Source organism: Artibeus jamaicensis, unplaced genomic scaffold, assembly GCF_021234435.1.
Source record: "Artibeus jamaicensis isolate MK-2021 breed Jamaican fruit bat unplaced genomic scaffold, CSHL_Jam_final contig_603, whole genome shotgun sequence".
Taxonomy (NCBI): domain Eukaryota; kingdom Metazoa; phylum Chordata; class Mammalia; order Chiroptera; family Phyllostomidae; genus Artibeus; species Artibeus jamaicensis.
Window position 1 is genome coordinate 1,102,371 of NW_026521904.1, and position 24,130 is coordinate 1,126,500.

Here is a 24,130-nt window from a genome sequence, read left to right on the forward strand (position 1 = left end):
AGTTCAAAAACTGTTTTGAGCAGTGGGAAAAAATGTCTCGATGGGTGTGTTGCATCAAATGGAGAGCACTTTGAAGGTGACTGAAGTTTAAACATACAAGAATACATACGAGACTTCCGCCAAGATGGAGGCATAGGTGGAGACGCCTTGCTTTCTCCCACAACCAAGTTGAGAGACAACAAAATATTAGCAACAGAAAACACAAGCCAGAACACAGAAAATTGAACTTTTTGGAAGTCTGATAACAACAAATTCTTCAGCCTGACAAGTAAGAGGGGCGAAGCCAGCAGCTGGCAGAGTAGGGTTGCACAGGGAAACTCGGTCAGACAGACTCTGGCGCATGGATTCCAGGCGCAGGGTTGCAACGTGCAGACCCAGTGAGCGACCCAGCTAGCAACTGGCGTACCCAGAGAGGGTGCAGGGTGGCAGGTTGACTGTGGTCCCACATTCGTGAGCAGATAGACCAGCGAGGGAGTGGGCGGTGAGCCGAGGGACCGAGCAGACCCCAGTGGCCTGAGGCAGCAGAGGAGGCCTCCGTTTCCCCACTCTGACCCCGCCCCCACATACAGCCTCACAACCCAGCAACCTCGGAGGCCCCACCCTGGTAAACATCTAAGGCTCCGCTCCTCATAATTAACGGGCACAAACAGACCAAAAATGACTCAAGAAGATCTCAAAGTCCCAGAGCCCATAAATCTAAGCGACAAAGAAATAGCCAAACTTTCAGATGCACAGTTCAAAACACTGGGGATCAGGATGCTCACAGAACTGGTTGATTATAGTCACAAATTAGAGGAACATAGGAAGGTTAAACTAATTGAAATGAAGGGAATTGCACAGGAAACCAATAGTGATGAAGAGGAAACTGGGTCTCAAATCAAGGGAGTGAACCAGAAGGAAGAAAATAATGGCCAAACAGGAAAATATGAAGAAACAAGAATTCAAAAAAATGAGGAGAGACTTAGGAGCCTCCAGGACATCTTTAAACGCTCCAACATCCGAATTATAGGGGTACCAGAAGGGGGAAAGGAACAGCCACCAGTGGAAACCTTATTTGAACAAATAGTAAAGGAGAATTTCCCCAATCTGGCAAAGGAAATAGACTTCCAGGAAATCCAGGAAGCTCAGAGAGTCTCAAAGAAGTTGGACCCCAGAAGAAACACTCCAAGGCACATCATCATTACATTAGCCAAGATTAAAATGAAGGAGAGAATCCTAGAAGCAGCAAGAGATAAGAGGACAGTCACCTACAAAGGAGTTCCCATCAGACTGTCAGTGGATTTCTCAAAAGAGACCCTACAGGCAAGAAGGGGCTGGAAAGAAGTATTCCAAGTCATGAAATGCAAGGACCTATATCCAAGATTGCTCTATCCAGCCAAGCTTTCATTTAGAATGTAAGGACAGATAAAGTGCTTCTCAGATAAGGTCAAATTCAAGAAGTTCATCATCACCAATCCCGTATTATATGAAATGTTAAAGGGACTTACCTAAGAAAAAGAAGATAAAAAAGATGAACAGTGAAAGGACAGCAAACTCACAGTTATTAACAACCACACCTAAAACAAAAGCAAACTAAAAGGACAGCTAGTTCAGGAGCAGAACCATAGAAATGAAGATCATATGGAGGGTTAGCAACAGGGGAAAGGGAGGAGAAGGGGGGAGAAGGTACAGAAAATAAGTAGCATAGATAGTAGATAGAAAATAGATAGGGGGAGGGCAAGAATACTATGGGAAATATAGAATCTAAAGAACTTGAGACACATGGTCATAAACTAAAGGGGGGATGGTGGGGGAGGGGGTGTACAGGGTGGAGGGGAATGAAGGGGGGAAATAGAACAACTGTAATGGCATAATTAATAAAATATATTTAAAAAAAGAATACATACACATTTTGGATAAGTAAATTGTGGGGGTTTTGCCCCCCCTTGTAATACTGGGTTACTCATTATTTGGGAGATGTGACCTAACAATTCAGAGTTGGATATGTCAAAAACATTTCAAAGATCACCAAAAATATTAATAGTTGTTAGTGAAGATCAAGAATAGTAAGTGGGTTTTTACAGTTTGGGAAAAGATTTCCCGTGATGGCATCATGTAGCCTCAGGAGTCTTGCAGCTCACACCCCTCGGACGGAATTCTGCGGACAGGGATGGAAGCGTGCCGGCTGCTGAAAAGGCGGCACACTCTGAAGTCAGAATCCACTGGGGGGGGGGGGCTGTCAGATTAAAGCTGCTGGATGAAATATAAGGGTGGGAAAAGAGCAATACTTCCAAACATATTCTACAGGACGTGTTTTAAAGCATTAGTTATATCGAAAGTAGTAGATTACATAAGTAGACACCTGACTATGTCTTCTATGTCCCTCAAAGTTTAAATAGTCAGTTTATCCAGAAGTTTTTCTCAATTTTCTCTTTAGAAACACTGGGAATAGCCTACCATTCAGAAATCATGAAAGAGGGACACAAGTATTTAGCCCCGGACATAAAACAAGGCGTGGCTATCAGCGGGAGAGCCCAGAACTGTCCCTGCAGCAAGGCACTCATGCCGCAAACCCACAGGCCCATCCGGGGATGTTACGACGGCATCTGTGATACTAATGAGCCCACTTAGCAGAACATGTGAATCTGTATTAACTTCCTTTCTAAGAAATCTAATATGACGCTCTCACATTTATGATTTAGCATAAAGCATTACAAATAAGATGGGAGACTTACAAAATTATATAAAGTGACCTTGTCTGCCAATAGCTGTCAAGAGTAAACACACATTTCATCATATATTCAATTCTCTATAAACACTTTGTAGACTTTTGGGCTTCCTAAACACTCTCTGCTCTCACCCATTGCTGGTAGGAATGTACATTGGAATAATATTTTAGAGGGCAATTTGGTAATGTACATAATTCAACCTTAAAATGTATGTAATTTTTGCCCCAGTAATTGCAGTTTAGAAAAGTTACCCTATAAAATAATTGAAGAGGTGCACAGAAATTCAGCCAGAGTACATTCACTGCAGGGCTGTTTATAGTGGCAACATCTGTAAACAACCAAATGAAGATTATAAAGAAATACATTTTGATGCATATGTATGATACAACACCATGCAGTGACTAAAAATAACATTGTAGAAGTATATTTCCTGACATGAAAAATATTCAAGAAATACTGTTAAGTAAAAGGGAAGTGACAGAGTAATATGTATTATATGCTCTGTTTTGTTACACAAATGTATGTGTGTGCCCAGAAAAAGTTGGGGATGAACTATACCAAAATATTAACAGGGCTGATCTTATAGTGCATTATAAATGCTTCTTTTTTATATGCTTTCTATAATTTTTTACAAACTTTAAAAAATATAAATCACTTTGCTATTGTAAGGAACCAACTCTGACATTCTGCTATAACATTGCATTTGCAAGATTTTCACTTAACTCTTTAACATTTTCAGTATTTATAGTAGCATAATTCCTCATTTCCTGTGACCCCTCTACATTCGACAGCTGCCCATCAGCAAACTTGACTCATCATAAAACATTCCAGAAGAAGAGCCAGAGTCCAAGCTTCCCAACAATCCTACATTCTGGACTAGGTAGGAATGAAACAGTCTGGCTGGGAACCCAGTCCTCCACAGCCCAACTACAGCAGAAGAGACCAGCACGGAAATGTTTCAGGCTTCCTGGAAGCAGCAGATACAGCGAGAACAGCTTTTATTCCCAAATATTATTCAGAACATTTGAAAAGCATAAACTGTTTCCATGTGTTTTTTCTTCTATATCTGTTCTCTCTCTGTTGCCTTTCCTATTTAGTCTTTTAGAGCTGAATTTCTTCCTATTCCTCACTTAACATTCATTCAGTAAATATTTATTGAGGATTGCTAAGTTCTCCATACTCGTCACTTGTACTCAACTGCTACCCTTTCCCATTTTCCCACACAACTTTATACCTGGGTAGAAACCTGGCTTTTTACACTTTCCTAGCAGCATGTCACTCTGGGTTGAGAGTTCCACAGGGGAAACATAAGCAATGTCTCTTTCATTCATTACCAAGTAACCAGTGGCTTGAGTGGCAGACATGACTTATATTATTGATAACTGGCTCTTTTCTCATTTTTGGAACACAGAAGACTCCACTTTTTCCCCCTTGAAGCTGGGGAGGCCATAGGATTAGTTCTGACCAATGGGTTGCAAGCTGATTGTTGAGTGTCACTTCTAAGAGCAGTTCCAGATAGCAGTCTGCGCAGTAGTCATCACTACAGAAGTCTTTCTTTACCTAAGATCGTCAGAGAGTGAGGTGGTCTGGATTGCTGCAGAGTTGCCCTGTAAAACTACCAATACATTCAGCAGACTTTGAGTTAGTAAAAGAAGGAAACTTCTGCTGTATTTAAGCAACTGAATTTTTTTTTGGAGGGGGTCTTCATTACAGCAGCATGATGTGGCCTAGGCTGACTAATACATTTTCTGTGGCACAAAATAGGCTGTTCTAAAATATATGTTGAATAAATAAAGGTGTCACAAAAGTGAATTACATTTATAGATCTCCTACTATATTCAAAATTCCATGTCAGGCACCTGATCATAATCTTACCGAAGCCTCTCAACCAAGGATCATACAAATAAATTATTTCTTTATCTAAGATCACACAGATGAAATTAAGTCTGTATTTGAAATCATGTCTTCTTCCTCCACAGTCATACTCTTTCTTCGATATAGTTTTGACCTTTTTCTTTCTTTCTTCCAACATATGAGAATAAAAAGAACTTTTACCTTCAGTCCACAGTTTCATCTCCAGACCATCAAGTTATGAACATTTCTTAGATTCTTGTTATATAAGGTTAAAACCCATTAGATAAAACATAAGAATATGGAAAAGTAAAAGGAAATTATGACCTCTCCAGTACTATGGTTACAAACTTCTTCACCTTTCTGATACCCTGTTAACCTCTACCTTCACTTCCTCATTATGAAGTTCTGCTTTACTTCCAAGTTTAGAAACGTGTTCCTTATTCACAAACACAAGACTTCTATTTACCATCCCAGTTAGCTGTTATTATGATCACTTATTACTACTCATAAACTTTTCAGTCTCCTCTACATGCCTGACATACCAATAGTTTTGGTTTTCTCCATATGTGCTGCTTATGCTTCTTAAATGGGGCTGCAGTTGGACTTCAGCCAATAGTCGTATTAACCACCAACTTCTCAGCTTCCTCCCCACCCCCATCAGTGTCTCTCTTTCTCTAACTTTACTAGTCCTCTCCACCATCATTTACTTACAGGTGATCAAGACTAAGACTATTTACTATGGCTCTCTCTCATTTTCTTCATCTTTGATATTTGTGATATTTTAACAGTTTAGAAATGTAACCAATCCCTTCCACCCTCCCCTCTACCTCCAACATATTCAAGATGCTAAGAAGTTTTGTGTTTATTGCTTTAGGAAAGGCATAGGAACAGCACCCTTCCCCACCTCCTGACCCCCAAATGTGACCAGAAAGAGCTGCAGTATTCTTGATTGATTATAAAAAAAAAAAAAAAAAAAAAACCTTTGCAGAATTTGTGAGGATTTCAGACAGGTACAAATAGTTAAGAAAAATGCCATGAGACTGTAGCATATCCCAAAGGCCATGCACAGCGCTTCCTGGGTTAGCAGTCTGGGGAAGAACCACGACTCCAGAGTGAACATCTGACCATATGCATCTAGACAGACAGTACTGGGGAGACAGTATTTGTGAGAGATTCTTGAGTCATGGTAGTCATAAAAGTGGAAGTCATGATTTCTCTGAGTGTCATGGAAGAATCACAAAGGAACTGGCAGACTGAAGCAAGGGATCCCTCACCAGTAACCTGTGAGGGATGGAGACCAGGAAGATGGAAGATAAAGAATCTTGAACTGCCTGAGCTTTCTAGTGCCATGTTGGAATGCTCTATTGCAGAGAGATTAAGGTATAGAAAAATAAAATTCTAATTTATGCATATCAGGGTTTCATGCCATCTGCATATTTATATCATCTTTCCTTTTAATAGCAGAGGGAGAGATGCCTTTCAAAATTCAAAGTCTATCAGAGCTCTAGATTTTCTATTTTGCTTCCCTTTGAGAGATCTGTGTTCTCATATTCAGTTTCCTTCCTAAAGCCCATTTCTACTCCACATTTTCTTCATTTATATATTTGGCATTTTAAGTCATCCCTTTTACCTGACAACATTTATTGACGCAATAGTTCCAATAATGTACTCTAGGTGACTTTTCACAGAATGTCTTAGTGCATTAGCTGTGCTCCTCTTTTCTTATCTCCTGTGTTTTTGTTCCTACAACTCTGGCAATTCTCCCATTTGTCCATTCTCGTGGATCAAAGTGCTCCCAGCATCACCAGTTTCCAACTCTGTTCCATTCATCCTCATGAATTTTATGGTTTCTCCAACTTTGACATCACTGTCCACAGTCAACTTTCCTAGAAAGGCCCTTTACTTGGTTTCCAAGTAGTGCAATCAGACTATAACCTTCTCCCTAATTTTATCTTCCCACTCATTCCATCCCAAAGGCCACCCAGGAGAAACCATAGTCCACAAATCATTTTTCCCACTAGGTCTCACAACATGGTTTGTTTGTGAATCTCCCTGTTGCTAAAAGCTCAGACCCCCCAGGTAGTTTCTCTTCAGCAACGATTTCAACTCTCCCTGGATACGGAATATAGTAATTTCATTCAGTTAACTTGCCAATGAGTTCTCTTCCTCTACTACGCTGGCCAGGAAGCTGTAGACATCCGTGCCTCAAAGAACTGGGAGGCTAGGAAGTGTCCTAATTAAGATGAATTGGGTCTTCCCCACCCTTGAGAAGTTACTTAAGCAGCAGCCACCATTCCACAAGTTTTAAACCATCATAATGTAATTACTTCCTCTCAGACCTGGAGGTTTTTTGAAACAACTCCCCCCCCCCCCACAGTGCATTACTGTCTATTCCCTCAGTGATAATCTCCCCACTGAATGTGGTGATTGGGGCTGTAATGTGAAACTAACTGATCACTTAGATTTTCTTTTGGATTACAATATTTCCCTCTGAGGGATATGCAGAAATACATTCAGAACTGCTTGTTTGTTATCCTGAGAACTACCCTGGTAGTCCACTTCTTATAGTTAGAAACTTCTCCCAGGGCTCATCTAGGAAATTCTCTGATGTCCCTGAGAACTGTGTTTCCACCTAGAAGAGGAAGACATATGATTCTTGTTTCCTGTTTTACTCTGACTGCCAGGAACCTTACGTTCAGGTTTTAAAGTGCTCAATCTCAGCAGTTATCAGATGGAAATAATAATACTGAAAAATACTATAACATAAATTTAAAAAAAAACCTCACTGGAAGGGATCAATAGGAGGGGATTTACCCAGCGTGAACAACAGAGAGAAAACTATAAAAAAATTAAAGAAATAAAGAAGACCTGAACCTCAGGAAGCTGTGAGATAAGACAGAAGATCCAACATTTGTATCATCAGAGTCCCAAAGGAAACTCTGTATTTCTTACAACTGCATGGGGATGTACAATGATTTCAATACGAATTTCAATTGTAAAAAATGCACACCCATTGTAATAAAATACAAATAATTCAGAAATCTATGAAGCATTGATAACCCTGTTCTTCACCCCTCCTGATTCTATTACTACTCAGATGACACCGCGCTACTAACAGCTGTTTGGTGGGTGGGCTTCCAGAGCTATTTCTATACATTTGCAAACATATAGATTTGTGTGCGTGTATTTTTACACATAATCTCCCTACTCCATTTAAATAGGGCATCAGTATCAGTCATTTTGCACTTTCCACTCTCACTAAGTATATAATAGACATCTATGTGTTCTATACATCAGTGCATAGAGATATTTCATTTTAACAGTTACATAATATTTCATTATTTTAAAGTAAATTCTGCCACTAATGCACATTTGTTTCTAACTTTTGATGTTTCAAATAATACTGAAAGTGACATCAAGTTCTCTTTATAATATTAAAATTTCTCTTTTGTAGAAGTCTGAATCTATTATTATTTTTACTCCTATCTTGCAAATGTAGCCACTCCAAATCTTTATCCAAGGCTCTCTCCCCGCTTCCTGCAGTGCTCACCTTCCTTTTGGAACTCTCCTACTTTCAAAATTTTATGTACTCACTTCTGCTATAATTTGCAAGAGGGCAGAGCTCGTGTCTTTGCTTGCCCTGTATTCCCCATGTCTACAACGAGGCCCTTCACAGAGTGAAGTTTAAAAAGTTATTATATTGAGTTGACTCTCAACCTACATCATTTCCTGTGAATCTGCATTTTTATTCCCTCCTACTGTTAATTATTATTTTACTCTTCGTGTAACCAGATGGATATATATATAATCTTCCAATGACAATTCATCTACAATCTTGGACTTGAAGACTAACCTGCCTCCACAGCACTATGGGCTATGCTCCTCTCTAGTGCCCACGGGTCCTTATTCTCCTGGTATTCCAGGACCCCAAGCCTGACAGACACCTTTCTGAACATGGAGACTCCTTCCAAATTTGTCCTGCCAATCAACTTATTCCCAAACTTGCCATTCTTCCTATTCAGGTAATTGAAGATTTGCTGGATAATCTCCATTTTCATAGCTCAATCTTATCACTTCATACCTGACAACACCACTGAGCTTCACTCCCCCTCTGCCAATTCAGCTTCCAAGAAACTGTTACATCATCCTCTTTAACATGATTTTCTTTACATATCTCTTCTTTGAAATGTCACTAACTAGAAACTATTAAATTAAAATTAAGCTGGCCAATCCAACATTCCACTAAGCATTTTCATCCATCACTTGTCCCCTCTAGTCCCCCAAAGGAGTGTCGATACTCATATTCATTTTCATCCTCTGCTTCTCTCCCCACTGTTTTCAAATCACAGCTCTTGAGCCTACAATTGTGGAAGCTAGAACACATTCTCCCTGCCTCTCTGCCACTCCCAATCCATTATCTCCATCACTGACTTTGAATTTATTGTGACCGATAATCACCCCTGTGATATTCCATCTCAGTCCAAATCACTTCTGCACGAATGTTCATAAGCTACTGATGATGTCATGAATAGGCTTGTTTATATTGCTTTATATTTATTTGTACGTTCTCCCAGTATAATTATTCAGAAAGCTCCACAATATCAGAGAAATCTTTTGACTCCAGAAGTTGGTGGGCACTCAAAAAGTGTGACTGTGGAATGAATGAATGATGATTCTGGCATGGCCCCATAGAGACAGTTAGATATTTAACACTCCAGTAGGATACGTGTATGAAATGACATGAAGTATCATGTTTTTTTTAAATGGAGAATTAGCCATGGTCTGGATTATTAGATGCCTTTCATTGAAATAGATTTCAATTCTTAATAACAGGCTTTCGTATTCAGTTGTGCACATTTTGTCACATCTAGAAATGACAAGGACTTCAATCATGTGGGAAAGAACCATAATTTGAAGAAGGGGAATCCATTCCAAAATTTCCTTTTGATTTAAAAATGTTAAAAATAGAAACGGACAGAGTGATTCATAAGAAATCTCACCAATGGAAGACAAATGCTAAAATTCTGTCCATTTTACATATTCTGTCTCGTTTCTAGACCCAAGTGAGACAGTCGTGTTTTCTGGCTGACACGGAGATCTCCTAGCAGAGACAGCCTCCCTTACTCAGCAGAAACCACTGCACGGCCCAGACCGTCATGACAGTGACTGGGGAAGAGGAGAAGCACAATATGGAAAGTCTGCTCTATAAAGACCTGTGCAAAAGGGTGTGTTCTTCCTGTTACATATGTTGCATTTTTTTTCATTTTATAAACAGCATTAATTATGTATTTCTTCTTTTCTACTACATTCTTATAAATGGAATAAATCTGTACTATTCTACTTAATCCTTTTCAAATAATATGTACAAAAAGTTCAGTCCCAAATCTTGTTACTCCAGTCTTTCCTTGCTCATTATTTCAAGTTATCGAGATGTACTCATATTAGTTACCAGAGGTAGACTAATTATTCATATAGAAAAGAATAAAAGATTTTGAATATTGTAATAACAATACACACACTATAAATTTACTATATCACTTAAGAAAAGGTTCTCCAGAATGAGAAGACTCATGAACCAAAGTCTTAATTAATTAAATATGCTTACTGCCAGTAGGTATCAGAATAATTTATTTCTGGTAAGGGTTGAATAACAAAGAATAGTCAACTGTATTAGACAATGTAATTGGTGAGAGATTATTTTGATTAATTACTTTCCTTTAGAAATGTCTGTAAACCCCCCAAAAGAAAAGCTTATTGAATGCTAATAACAATCAGTCCATTTATGACTGTAGTTCTGAAGGTGAGCGTTATCAGAATATATGAAGGAAAATAGCTTACATGGTCAATACACCCTAGTAAAAAAAGATTAAAATCCTCGTTCTGATATTTAGTAACTGTAATCCAGGGCAAACTACCAAACCTGTCTGAGATTTAATTTCCTCATCAGTAACAATCTGGCTAATAACACTCAGTTCAAAGAGCTGTTGAGGGGATTAAGTAAGATGATGAATATGAAACAATTTGTAGTGTTTGGCAAACAGAAAATATATAATAAAGGATGGCCATTACTACTGTTATAACTATTACAATCATTGTTTTCTTTTCCATTTATAGAAATGAGAATTTAAGATTATTGTACTGAGTTTAATAGTCACCCTAATTGAACAAAAAAATAAAGTTTGTTATACTTTACAATCACTTTTAGTAAGCAGAATGTGCCACTGTTTAGTGTCTAATGTTTACCTTGACAATTGTAAATAAAGGCATCTAAAGTGGCAACTATTACATATGCAAATAACATAGAAAGCACTCAATATATGGCAGTTATTTTTCACTGCAGAGTTACAAATATGGTTTGAAGTAAATGTGTTTATGTGTAAAGGCACATCTGTAATTGAATTTTTCTTCTCAGCATTCTAGTCTCAATCCTGTCAAATGCCACAGTTAGCCCAGTCACCTTCACATTCATAATCAGTCCCTTCACCAACTCCTCACTGTCACCCGAATGTCCGTTCCTTTCTGGATAGAGTTCAGACACTCACCCTTTCTTCCTAGAACTAATATAACATCATACCAAATCACCTTTTTTACAATTACAACTGAAGTTGGGGGAGGAAATTGTCCTTTCTCCCTTTCTCCTCTCAGAAATTACCCAAAAGCAATGGGAGTTCCAGAAGTGGAGCACAAACACAATCTTCCCCAACAAAGATGTCAAAAGCCATGAACCGCACAACAGGTGGAAAGCTGCCCAGAATGACGCGGTTCAAACAGGGGTACGGGTGGCAGCAGCACGAGGATCCTCAGACGGGGCAGGCAGAAGGGCTTCTCCCAGGGGAAGAGTGTGCCCTTGTGTGAGGCCCCAAATCCCTGACTGCAAAACCTCAGGGGCGTCTGTGTGCCGGTGCTGCCGATTCCCTGTGCCTCGGGAAGCACAGAATAAAGTCCTAGGTAAGAGATCAGACAGAAGGCGCCTTCTCCCGAAGCAGTCCATCTGACGAAATCGTGTCTGGGAGGATTATCGAAGTACACTGGCTGGTACACATGAAATCTTTTTTTTCTGACTACGTAATTCATTTATTTTCACAAAGTAGAGTGGCACTGAATGCTGAATTTTCCATAAACATCCTAAAACAAAGGTAACCTTTTACAAAAGGTAAACATTAAAAAAAAAAACCTCTTTCTTTTGCTTTAGACTCAAATTTCAAGGCAATATATATATTTTTTAAATGGAATCTTGTGGTTTGATTCCCAGTCAGGGCACATGCCTAGGTTGCAGGCTGGTTCCCCGCAGGGGACACAGGAGAGGCAACCACACATTGATATTTCTCTCCCTCTCCTTCCCTTCCCTCTAAAGATAAATAAATAAAATCTTTAAAAATGGAATCTACATCATACTTTCTAAATGAGAACTTACCTGAAGATTCAGTATTATGCATATATTCGTGACGCTATTTTCTTTTTTAAATTTTTTATTTAGTTATTTTGCAAGTACAGTTTTTTGTCTATTTCTCCCATCCCAGCCCTCCCCACCCAGTGCTCCCCACCTCCCTCCCATTTCTACCCCCCTTAGTTCTCATCCCTGTGTCCTTCTTATTTGTTCCTCCAAATCCCTTTGTTTTTTTAAAAAATTTTATTTAGTTATTTTTCAAGTACAGTTTTTTGTCTATTTTTCCCATCCCAGCCTCCCCCGCCCCTTGCTCCCCACCTCCCTCCCATTTCCACCCCCCTTAGTTCTCGTCCCTGTGTCCTTCCTATTTGTTCCTCCAAATCCCTCCCCCTTTTTCCCCTTAACTTCCCTTCCCTCTCCCCTCTGGTCACTGTTTTTCATTAGGAAAAAGTCCACATGTATTCTAGAGAGCAGTGTGTATTAGATGAGCAGAAGTAACTAATTATTATAGGATTTTTGGTGTACTTTCTTGAATATTTTAATTTTGTATTATATTCTTATACTTTTAATACTTTTGACAGTTATTTAAACTTAAAAGTTACTTTATATGTCAGGATATTCTAGATTTGGAAGTATTAAAATGAGGTACAACTTCAGCCATCTGAATCCAAGAAGGAAATCAGTGGTTTAATATCTTTGTTGCATTTATAGGACAGATTGATACATGGAAATGTATTGATGTATCAATACATCAATGTATTGCATCAATACGTGGAAATGATAATAAGAGGAAATGCCTTTTATTGAGCATTTCCATCTCTACACTGGATTCACAAAATACGATGCTTGAGGAGAGATTATATAGCGGTCTTTACCTGAATGTTAATTACCTCGAGGAAAGAAGCTAGGTAGACAACTTTTACATTTGAAATAATACACAACAAAACACTGTGGTTGGGTCCATTTAATTGGTACTATTTTTAACAGTGTATTATTTAACATACAAAAAAATCAGGAAAACCACAAATTCTCTTATCAAGAGTATGTTTCTGGCCTTAGGACAGAAATATCTTTGTCTAACCGTAGTGATTTATTCAATAAAGGGGAACCGGGTGCCCCTGTGTCCCAGCCAGAACTTGTACTCAGCACTGGGACGCAAACAGGATTGACGACAGCAGGAGACCCAACCCTCAAGGAGTCCAAGTTCTAGTCAGATTTCTCTAGGCGGACTGTTCCCCTTGTGCTATGTGATCTGAGAGGTGAGACAGAAAGTCCATCGCCCCCAGACCTCTTCTATGGCCATCGACTCCGGAAGTTCCTTAAGGCTGAAGCCTTTTATCCATCCCAGCAGTACGATTTTATGCAAGGTGCTTTGGTTATAGTACATATGTACTAAATATTATTTGATGGACTGATGGTTAGATGAATAAGTGAATATTCCCTTTTTGGGTTTCATTTTGAAAAAGCAGGTAAACGAGACACCTTTTGAAAATGTAAATGCCCTAGGAGAGATAAGACATTAGTTATGAATAAGACTTGATATGGTAGTGCGATTTAATTTAAAAGCATGTGTGTCTACTCGTGTGTATCTTGTATTCTTTGGGGATCAAAGTATTGAAACACCACTAAGTGTAAATTCACATGGTTGAAGTAGGACTGTCAAAAGGACAAGACTTTGAAATATGGAGAATGTACAGGGAGGGCAAGAACTGTGTGAAATATCGATCAAAAGGAAGTTCTGGGTGCCTGGCCAAGAGCGGAAAGGCTTGTGCTAGCAGGAGGGTATTACTGGTAAATAGTATGTAAAACTGAGAAGGGCAGGGCCTCCTATGGAGGAACGTCACCCATTTCACATTTCCTGGAGGCTGGCTCTTAAAGTAAGAATTGAGTCTGCAACAGGTGCCTTTAAGGTGGCCTCCGGGTTAGGAGGTCTGTACGCTGGCACAAGAGAAAACCAGAGCTTTCTACAGTCTCACTTAGGGCTGGGGACATCAAGATGCCACCTGCAACTTTGCTCCAAAACACAAGGGAGCATGTCCACCAGACCCTTGGCCTCAATTTTTGGGTGACGGACGAAGGGAAACACGAAGGGAAGCACTCTGGCCAGTTCTGATGGACTCTCCCTGGGTGACCAGAGTATAGGCGCACATTGGTTTAGTTCGGTGATCTTGCAACTTGTGCGGCTCAGGAACTGAGAAGTCATGCGTCTAATGGGATCCCTCTTTCAATTATCCTCACTTCCTCGGTGAAGCCTTGCCTCACTTCTCCAGGCAGAATGAGTTGCTTCCTCTTTGGGGCCTTCACTTACTACGTTGTACTGCAATTATCTGGGAGTTCTCTGAGGCAGGGGTCTTGAAAGAAGCTATCATGTGTACAAGGACAATATTTGAAGTATTAATCAATGTACTTAATGGACTTCCTCCCTTGGCATTTCTTACTTTGCAAATCTACTCCTCCCCCCTGCAGCCCCCTTCCCCGGCACTGGGACCAAGGATATGCTACACTTTCTGCCCTTAAGGTAAGGTTATGAATTGGGAATGCAAAAAGAAGGCAAAACAAATACTTAATTCTTGATTTTACATTAACATTCCCATGCTGAGGTCTAAACAACAGTTCTGGAGAATAACATTAAGTAGGTTTTTCTCAACAGACTCCCTACTTACAACCTTCCTTTCCCCCCTCCACCAACTGCTGGAAAAAAAAAGTCTGTAGGCTGAGGGAGGCAAGTTAGAGAGACCAGAGATACTCATAAGAAGATGTCCGAGGCTGAGAATTAGGAGAAACAGGGCCATAAAGAGACAGTTAGATGGGAGAATGACCCTGGTTTTTGGCCTTTTCTTCTAGAACCCAGGGAGCAGCAGCTTTCCAGGGGCTACTGTGGCCAGCAGGGTTGCTGAGGAAAATAAATCACTTATGTTGGAAGGACTGCAAACAAGTTTGCGGAGTTTTCTCAGGTTAAAAAGCAGCATAGGAGAGTGAAGAATTTTCCAGAGGCCCTGAGTGAGAGGAAGCTACCTGGCAGAGGCAGCGTGCAGGTGGGATTCCATCACACCAAGGGGCCCCTGCAGTGCACAGTGGCGTGAACAACGAAGTGTGTCAACAGATGGGAACTCAACGCAGCACACACCAGCTCTGTCAGGTGATCACTAAGAACCACGCAGGACAATGTTCTTTTCAGAGGATGCCAGTATGGCCATGCATCAACTGAGAACAATCCAAAGCACCTTAGAACTTAAGTATTACTCATAAGATAAAAAGGGGGAACTTAAAATTTAGTGAATGACAGTGAACTCAGTAAGAATCCTGAGGTAAATGAGTTCAGTTATAGAGAAACAAAGAATAATAATAATGTCAAAAACTTATATATTGCTTACAAGGATTACTGGGGATGAATTAAATCACTTCATTCTCTATGTGGTACGTACCTACCATTCTCCTACCTATAGACAAGGAAACTGAAAACCGGCACAGTTAAGCAACTTGCCCGCGATGCCCAGCTGACCCAGTGGTAAGGGACGGATGTGGCATTCAACGCAGGGAGTCCTGCTGCAACTTGTGCCTGAACATCACATACCATCTGGCACATGTGGGCAATGGGGTGGCCGACTGCCTTGCCTTATGTAAAATTTTAAATATATGATCAATGTGTGAATAAATGAATGAGTAAAGTGTTGTGTCTTGGAGTCCTTGTACTTGATACTACAATTCACATTCACTTAACACAGCTCTTATGCTACATTACAAGTTTAAAAGGGGCAAGATTGTTCTAACACATTTTAAAATAAATGCCTTCTAATAAACATTTGGGTTAAGAAATGAATGTGTCTTATTGTCGCTGCAATTTTACTTAAGAAATTCCTACTGAATCGTCTTTCCCTGGCCCAAGTCAGATTGTGAGATATTTTGTTTAAGTCTTCCATACTTTTATTCATTTCACGTACTATAATTACGTCCTATTTGGTCATAGTGCTTTTTAATCCTTACCTATCCAAGTAATCCACATGTTAAGACTCCATGGTTCCTAATATGCACCTACTCTATTATATAAAGAATTTTTAATATTTTGATTCCTTAATGTAAGAAGTATCCACTCACAGAACTGCTTATTTGATGGTAATTATAAAGCTAAAAAATAAGTTTAACCATGTAAAGCTTTGTTTTATTTAAATACCAAAGAAGTGTATGCAAGATAAACAGAGCCCCGAGGAGAGAAGTTTATGTGAGGCACAAAGGGACGTGACAGGTAGGGACCCCTCTCAAACACCCATGGCCTCTCCTGACCAGTTCTCCGATGTCATGTCAGAGAAAGCATGAGCTGGCCTTAGAGAGCGGTGATGCTTTAGACAAACACGGAGGGCAAAGGGCGGCACTGCAGGTGGGGAACAGAACAGAAACCAACGCACTGAGTTGGGAAAAAAGCAAAGTAAGCATACTCTCCAACTGCTCGACACACACTCTTAGAGACACAGATTTTTGTTTGTTTTTCAGGTTCTAGAAAGTGAGAAGGGGTTGTGCAGCGGAGCGAGAATTGCAAAGCGCTGGCCGTGTTTTGTGGTCAGTAAGAGCAGAGCAGGCTGCCTGCCTCGGTGGAGTTGGTTACCACAGCACCAGCCTGGTCCCTGTAAGCCTCTGACTTTATGACCCCAGAGCCGTGGTTCTCAATCCTGCGTGACGCGGATCTTAAGGGAACTATCAAAAACAGCAACACCTGGGCTGCACCTCAGATCCGCAAAATCAGAACCCCTCAGGGTAGAGTTTGCACTGAGATATTTTCTAACGGGCAGCCAGCATTGAGCACTGCTATCTTATGAGGTGTTAAAATTGATAGATGAAGGCAATTCTATTTAAAAATTTTTTCTTGCAGATTAGTAGTTTTCAATCCCAGCCACACATTAGATTTGACTGGGATGCTTTAAAAAATGGACCGAAGAGCCCTAGTTTCAGAAATTCTGGCTTAATTAGCACTAGGGGGACAGGCATTCTTAATTTTTAAGAAACTCCTTATTTCCCCAAGCAACCAGATTGAGATCACTGATACAAGACAGCGAGAGCCACAGAAGGACTCTGAGCAAAATGGCGTGAAGAAGGTTCTGTGTTTGCATATGAACTACACTTGAACCCTAGATATTACCCTAGATAGGAAGGTGCTGAGGTCGGAGAGGAGAAGGCTATGAGAGTAGTCCGGGTGTACATCAGTGAGGACTGGAGCCGGAAGTATGGCATAGCAGGAACATTCAGCAGTATGACATGAACGAGAATTCATGAGACAGACACACAGTGTGAAGATCTACATAATTGTTACATATTAGCATAATTCACACACAGTTTCCAAATTTCACATTGGCCCTGAAACATCCCGAAACCTGACATCAAGCTACCTGAGTGGTCTAACAAACAAGTAACCTTAACCGAGAATTTAGTTTGAAGTAGTGCTGGACTGGAAACTCCCGTAGACTTCTGAGAAAGACAAATGCATATTTCTCTGGAGAAATGCTGGTACAACTCAGGCAATTCTTAAAGAATTCCCTTTGGTAAAGTTCCAAAAAATATGGGCTCATGGTCGAAATAAAAAGATACACAGGAAACAAGGCACTATGAGCAAAGAGATAAAAAGACAGCGGACCCTACAAAGGTTCCCTATATTGGAACGATTGAACAGGGAATATTAAAGTAGTGTGTCTGAAGTATCTTCAGAAAGACGAAATTACATGAAGAGCAAGGGACTATTAAAAATTACCAAACAATTTTGAAAAAGCAACAAAAATAAGTTTAAGCAATAAGAACATATAATGATTGAAATAAAGAATTAGTAAACTCAAACAGAAGACAGACCTGAATAAATTAGCTAGGATCCAGTATATAGGGTAAAAAGATGTGGAAAATATAAAGAAAGGTTAAGAAATAAAAAAGATTAAGAGATGGATCAAGATACAGACCTAAAAGGTGAGGAGAGAGAATGAGGCAGAGGCAATATTTTAGATATAATAGTGGATATTTCCCAGCAGTGATGAAAGCCCCCAGTTTAAAGATTTTAAAGTCTAACAAATCCCAAGTAAGATTAAGAAAGAAATCCATTCCTACAGCCTAGTGAAAAAAAAGCACACCAAGGACAAAGACAAGATCTTTAAAGTAACCAGAGAAAGAAGTCTGATTATGTGGCTTGTCAATTGCAAAATAAAGCTGAGAGAATGTAATCTCAACCTAGAATTGTATATTCAGGAAAAAAATCTCCAAAGAACAATAGTTAAATAAAGATATTTTCAGATGAATTTGTCACCAACAGTTTCTCACAAAAAGGAATGTTGAAGGGGATTCCTTCAGGCGGAAGGAAAGGTCTGATGTGCAAGAGGGAATAATTATCAAAGAAAAAGGTAAACATACGGGTAAGTTTGTATGTTAAAATCATTAGAGTAATTACTTAAAAGCATCAAAATAGCTTGTAAGTTTTAAACAAGTAGACTGATATACGGAATGAAAGAAATTTCAAAAATGGCAATTGTGTGTGGTAGGTTTCTGCAGTGAGTTTTTAAAAAACGTCCTCATTTGCACTTTTCTATATTGCTTAAAGCATTTTTAATGAACGTGTAATGTTTACAAAAAGGTTGCATATCATTCTGTCTTTGCACTGCTCCTTGTGACACTTATCTCAGCAAATTTTATTTGACTAATATCTGTCGGAAGCTCAGAGCAGGCAAGGACTGTGTGCGCGAATTTTTCCTTACTGCTTTATCTTCAATATTAATTCACTACCTGACATGTAGTATATGCACACGAAGTAAAAACTGAATGAATGGCTTCATACTGACTGCATGTGCAACTTGTGTTAGGTTGAATAATGTCCCTTTCCCTCAAAAGTCACCACACCCTCGGAACCTGTAAATGTTACCTTCACGGGAACAGATGAGTTCCCAGATGTAATTAAGGATCTTGAGATAGGAAGACTATCCTGGAATACCTGGGTGGGCCCTAAAAGCAACTACATGTATACTAATCAAGAGGGAGGCAAAGAGAGGTTTGACACAGAGGAGAAAAAGGCACATGACCCCAGGGGCAGAGAATGCAGCGATACAGCCAGAAACCAAGAACTGCTGGCAGCCAACTGAAGCTCAGAGAGGCAAGAATGATTTCTTCCCTAGACCCTTGGAGGAGATGAGGCCCCACTGACATCTCCGTTTTCACCTCGTGATGCCAATTTCAGACTTTTGGCCCCAGGACTGTAAGAATAAATTTGTCATTTGTAGGCTGTCAAGTTTGTGGTCATTTGTGATAGTGGCCACAGGAAGCTACCAGAGAGTGAAAGTGAAGACGAACCAAGCAGGATAATCATGTGGAGCTGAGTGTGAGAGAAATAAATGCACCACTGACAGGTAGGAGTGTAAAATAGTTTAGGGAAAAAAGCAGTAGCTTGAGTTTAGACGTGTTATGATTTAGTAAATGGCCTGGACCCCGGGAACATATGCAGGCAGTTACACCTGCCCCCATTCTCAGATCAGACTGGACTGTGCCTTTCCCTTGGACTTCCTGGAAGCTACCCCACAAAGCCATCCGGCACATGTTTGGGGTAACGGGCCCATTAGGATCACAGACTTTCTGCTGAAGACAACAGAAAGAATGTCCAGCATTAGGTTTAGGGATAATGAGGTGATGTGAAACACGCAGATTACATTGCATGCCCATTACAATGGCTAATCAAGAGTTTGTCTATATCTAGTACTTGGTACAGTGCTGGCTTAGAAGAAGCTCAATAGCATTTTTAAATGAATAAACAAGAAGGAAGAGTTACTACGTATTGTCCTTAAAAGTGATCTTCCTGTTTCTTAAAAGGTTAAACATAAATTTATCAGACAACTCAGCAATTCAAGTCTAGGTATCTGCCCCAGGTCAATGAAAATGCATGTCTGCACAAAGACTTCTACGCAAATGCTCAGAGCAGTATTATTCACACTGTCAAAAAGGAAAACAATCCAAATGTCTAACATGATAAACATGATACACGAATAAACAATGTGTCATACCCATACAGTGGAATGTTATTCAGCTTTAGAGAGGGACAGGCTACTGCCACACCAACCAACCTCAAGAGCACTGTCCTAAAGGAAACAAGCCAGACACGAAGACTGTACTTACGTTACGATTCCACAGGTATGAAATATCCAGAAAAGGCGTATGTATGGAGAGAACAACCAAGTTCGTGTTTGTCTGGGGTTGGAGTGTAAAGAGGGATTGGCTGCAAAGGGGCACGAGGACCCTTCCTGGGGTGACGGACAGGTTCTAAAACTGAATTGAGATGATAGTTGACAACTCTGCACACTTATGAAAAGCATCGTATTATATATTTAAAATGAGGGAATTCTGTAATATATAAGTTACATGGCGTGAAAACTATTTTTTGGAAAAGTAATGTGCTTGAAAACACAAAAATTACCAAAGTAAAAAAGTGCATTTTACCAAATCATCTTTGATAAAACAACACCACCACCACCACGATGTAACTGTAAGTTTGTGTGTACACACACACACACGCACGCACGCACGCACACAATATACCTCCTGCTGAAGCAGCACTGCCATTCCTAAATGAGGGCTTTGACAGCCATCTTGTAAAAAAATGGAAATAATTGGTGCTATTGACAGTGTGGTTCTTGATGTAAGCGCCTCGAAAACCATTTTTCCACCCAGGTTTAGTAATGCCCTAACGCTCGTAAAAATGTGAAGGGACATTTGGTAGCCTTTTATAGACTTCATTTACAGGGCAGATGCTGCTCCTTCGAAGTGTTTGCTCTGTAGCTCAGTTCCATTTTACTGTACAGTATGTACTTGTTTTGGGTAGGCTGAAAATGAAGACGAAAAAAGACAGCTTTATTTAGCCATTTCTTTTCTTTTTCTAGGAGAGTTAAGAAAAAATTGGTTTTAACCAATAAAAGATAGTAGGCAAAAGTAACAGTCCAGTGTGAGGGAATGAAGTTCTCTGTATTCCTTACTAATAATCATAGCTAATGTTTATTTAGTGCTTACTGTCTGCAAGCAACTGCGCTGATTTACATACATCATCTTCTCTCATCCTCAGAACAACCCTACAGTGTCATTAACAGCCTCCCCATCATGCAAATACGAAAACTGAAGTTGGAGTGTCAGTAACTTGTCTGAAGGCAGAAGGCTGGAAGCTGACAGCCAGGACTCGCATAGGGACCAGACTTCCTATCCTATTGCCACAGCAGGTCATAACTGCTGCCCACGGAATTCGTATACATTTAATGTTGAAAATCAGGAAACTTAAAACTGTAATTTTTAAAATTGAATACCCATTTTTTAAATGTTTATAGGAATTAAACATATCCATGCTGATAACTCCCAAATTTCTCTATGCAGTTCTGCTTGCTCATCTGAAAAACAGACTCACAGATCTAACTTTCAATTCAACTCTCCTCTTGTCTAAAAGTTATTTCTAACTTAATATGTGTAAATTCCAACTCTCTAAACCTTCTCCCTGCAAAGCGTTTTCCATCTCAGTAAATAACACCTACACTTATCCACTACAGCCAGGACCTTGAGGACATATCCTGACTGATTCTTACATCCTTCGCTGTTCCTGCCCGGTCGAACTACCACCACCTCTGTCTGGGTGATTGCAGTAGCTGTCTGCATCCATTGGGGTAAGTTGGCCGCATTTAAACAGTGGATTAAACTGTTTAAGTGGGAGTACCAGGCAGGTGAACGGGTCATAAGGGCAGCACTCTTCCATGCATTCGAGGCCCCCAGCCAAAGGAGGCATTGTCCTCTCCAACAAGGGGCTTCAGTGTTTTCCTTGCCCAAAGGGAAAGACAACATGGGGAGCATAGGTGGGACATTTTCAGGCCCACCTGGAAGGGGCCCACATCCCTTCTGCTTATATTTATTGCTTAAAACCCAGTCACACAGCCACACCAACTGTAATGGAGCCTGGAAAATGTGGTCCAACAGGGTCTTCCATACCTCCTCATTCTAAACTTCTGAATTTCAGTTGATAATTTTGAAATTGAAGAAACAATTTCTCCTTCAGAAGAGTTCTTATTAAAAGCAGCACAGGTGAAAACAGGCAGTTCTGTATAGAATCATATCTAATTTCAGGGTGAAAATACCTTTCTAAAGGAAGCGGCCATAAGAGATGCCACCTGAAGCAGTAATTTCGTGCTAAATCAGATGGTAAGAGGCAATATACATGGTACTAACAGAGATTTACTAGAATGGCATTTTCTAAAGGAGTATTTGAGGGCCTGGTTTCATTTACATACCAGGAAACAATTTGGGGAGGAGGTGAAAATACATATTGAATCATGGAGAGCTCATCAATTAAAGGAGAGTTGTACTTTTTATTTTCAATTTTTTGGATGGGAGGAAAATGAAGCAAGAGCTCTCAACTAAGTCTGTAGAAGTCAATCAATTATTTCCACATTAAGAATAGTTTACAATATGTGTGTAGAGGGAGAAGAATTATAGTGATTTTGATTTTGATATTGAGGGACAAAGTATTTTAGGGGCTAATGGTGATAAAAGCACTTTCCTCTCTGTGTCCCACATAGAAAGTGACCGGAGTGAAGGGACTGGTAGGAAGTGACCGCAGTGCAGGCAGCATGTAAAGAACAGGATTCTGGGTAATTGAATTTTTCCTACTCTGTAAATACCCCTCTTTTACCATAAAGGCTCTTTAAAGAAACAAGAAAACAAAGCATTCAGAAGGGGCTTGATACATTATTTATGAACTTATCAAGTGAAAAAAAAACATCCACTCAGACATTTTGATAAAAACTTTCAATGAATGTATCTAATTTTATTAATATTTTAAAAGGCCAATTACGACTAGAAAGTTATTGTTTGTTAAACTGCTTCACAGCATTCTGAGAGCAGAATGTTTACAAACCACTTGGAATCACTTTCCCGAAGTTTCAGTTTCTGAAGGTCAAATAACTATGTAACTGCTTAATAAAGAAGCAAAGAAGTACCTCTAAATATATCTGCCAGCTCTGATGGGCTTATATTCTGCTCCTTAGGTGAGGTATTAGCAAAGCTTATTTATTTTCATTTCCAAGGCTTTTATTTGCTCGTTCCCTTGTGGTAAAGCTGATTTCCATGATGATTCCCTTCTTAATTTAATACCCTTTTTACTCATCATATAGACATAAGAATTTTCCATAAAATAATGAAATCCTTGCAAAGGAAATGAAGACAACTCAGAGAGTAAAGTAAACTAGCTCTTTTTTCAATTAATTGATCCACTGTCATGTGCATGTAAGATTTTTTTTAAACCTAGGAAAATAAGGTTAATTAACATAAAAAAGCCTCACTCCTCTAGATGCTGAATTTTGTATTTTACCCATGCTGCCTTAAGTGCCTTGATTTCCCAGTAATGACCTAGTTCTCCTAATGAGGAACATTAACCCCTGGCTATAGCTGTCCAGGACTTAATTGTCAACTGCTGTTGAAATAGAGGAGTTTGCCGATCAGCAGGTATGCGGTATATTAACTCATGTCATTTCAACCCATAATAAATAAATCTGTTGCTAAGGCAACAGGAAGATCAGCTCTATCAGTATTCTCCACCCGCCCCACCCCCACTCCCACTCCTCTTTTGGAGGAGGCTGCCTTTCACACCAAGCTTGGGGAAAAAAGAAGGAAATTAACTACATGTAACCATAATTAGAAGTAACATCATTTCTCATCTTAGAAACATATCTAAATTAATAAAAAAGGACAGCAAAGAGAGAAATGCTTTTGCCTAAGATCATGATAAATTATTTCCTTCAACAGGAGATAGGCACGGTGAGGTGCACATCTGAGCAGGAACAAATCTCAAACATTTCGGCTTTGTGTTTCTGAAATTTCCCCTTCTTTTGTTTAACCAACAAATGACTCCAGCCTGAATAGTGCTGAGATAGCTAATTAGTTGCACAGCCAATAAAGATTATACGAAGGAAAAAAAACCTTACATAATTTATAATAGTTATTCCGACACTACCTTAGGACTCTTTGGTGTGATGGAGTAAAAAATAAATAAAAAATAAAACTCTGGACACTGAACCTTAGTCTGGGAAACCTAGACAAGCCACAGGATCTCATTCATTTAGGGTTACAAACTGGAGTTTAGAAAGTAATTTCAGTGGGTTGTTTAAAAATGATTCGCACATCTGGATTATGGCAGCGGAGT

At 39.7% G+C, this 24,130-nt stretch overlaps 1 protein-coding gene across 6 annotated transcripts in view; it reads right to left on the reverse strand.

Annotated features, from left to right (window-relative positions):
- The window catches only part of GTDC1 (glycosyltransferase like domain containing 1), a 379,255-nt gene that overhangs the window by 31,965 nt on the left and 323,160 nt on the right, over nucleotides 1–24,130 (reverse strand). The window lies entirely within an intron of this gene.